The following is a 1,584-nucleotide window of genomic DNA, read 5'->3' on the forward strand; positions in this document are numbered from 1 at the left end:
GTTCCCACTGGTTAGTTTCATTGTCCCCTTTAATTTTGAATGCATTAAAATGGCTACATTAAAAAAGTATTTTGAGTAAATAAAGATACCCATGATTTTTAAAAGTTCTTTATTATATATTTTGATATGCATCATCAGCTTCTCCTGACTTTCCACATAAACTGCCAAGGCTAAACAGCTCTGTAATGATATTGCTACTTGACTATAATTTAGAATGCTATAAAGATTATTTAGCACAAAAAAGTATTTTCAGTTAAAACTTAGCAACTCCTTTCATATAGATTTATGTTAAATCTTAGACTGGATTTTTAGAAATATTGAACAGAGCAAAAATAAAGCACAGTACCTGTTCTCTTAAAGTATCCTTTCCTCCACTGTTTCTCGGGCTTTATTTCTCTGGCACAGTCCTTCCCTGGTGAACATGAGCCCACCTTGGCTTCTCTTCCCTTTCTGTCCTGTCACCTTTCATGTTTTCTTTGTTTCCGAATCTGTCTGCCCTCCTGCACAGGAATGCAGACCCTGAATATCCCATTTCCCATGAGTGTGACTTGGCGCTCATTCTAGACAAAGGCTCAGTGCTGTTGTTATATACCAGACACTGTCGATGCTCTTGAAGATAAAGAGAAGTGAATTTCTGCCCCTAGGAATCACACGGCTTTGGGGTGACGGGGCGTAGTGAGACTTGATGCTGATCACCGTGCGTGTAGCAGGTTAAACTGCATCTAGCTATGTCAGCATCCCCGTCAGGGTGTCAGTTAAGTCCCATTGACTGTGGTTTCAATCCAGCACACCTGCCAATGTGTCTGAGAAGTCAGCAGATGAGGGTCCCTGCCACTTCATGTAGGAGACCAAGGTAGAGCCTGTGGCTCCTGGCTTTCGCTTGGCACAGCTTTGGCTGTCGTGGCCATTTGAAGAGTGAACCAGTGAATGGAAGTCTCCTCTTCCTCTCCCAACCTCCCGCCTTTCCTCCTTCTCACTTCCCCTCTGTCCCTCACTCTATCACTATGCCTTTCAAATATACTTTTTTAAAGATTATAATCTGGGGGATGCATTTGGGGTGTTGATTAAGATGTACTTGGGATGCCTGCATGCTGTATCAGAAAGCCTGGTTGGGAGTCCTGGCTCCACTTCTGATACAACTTCCTGCTAGCACACATCTTGGGAAGCAGGAATTAGATCCTTGCTGCCCGTGTGAAAGACCCAGATGGAATTTCAAGGTTTCCAGTTTCAGTCTTACCCAGTCTTGGCTCTTGTGAGCACTAGGGGAATGAAGTGGCAGATGGAAGATCTCCTCCTGTGCTCGCTCGCTCGCTCGCTCTCTCTGCCTTTCAAATAAAACGAAAGCAAAATGTATAAAAACGTTCATAATTATACATCCTAATAAATACGTGGGCATACGCATATGTGTATAGCAGTGTATTGTTCTGTGCTACAATGAGGAATGCAAGAAGCTATGAAATTTAATATTTTAGGGAACCAATTAGCCCTTCCAGGTAGTTGGTACTCACCTTGGATTACAAATCTGTTTCTTCCACTTACTTTCTCTGTGGTCTGAGATAAATCAGTAATCTGTGAGACAATGTC

This window comes from Ochotona princeps, chromosome 8, assembly GCF_030435755.1.
Source record: "Ochotona princeps isolate mOchPri1 chromosome 8, mOchPri1.hap1, whole genome shotgun sequence".
Taxonomy (NCBI): domain Eukaryota; kingdom Metazoa; phylum Chordata; class Mammalia; order Lagomorpha; family Ochotonidae; genus Ochotona; species Ochotona princeps.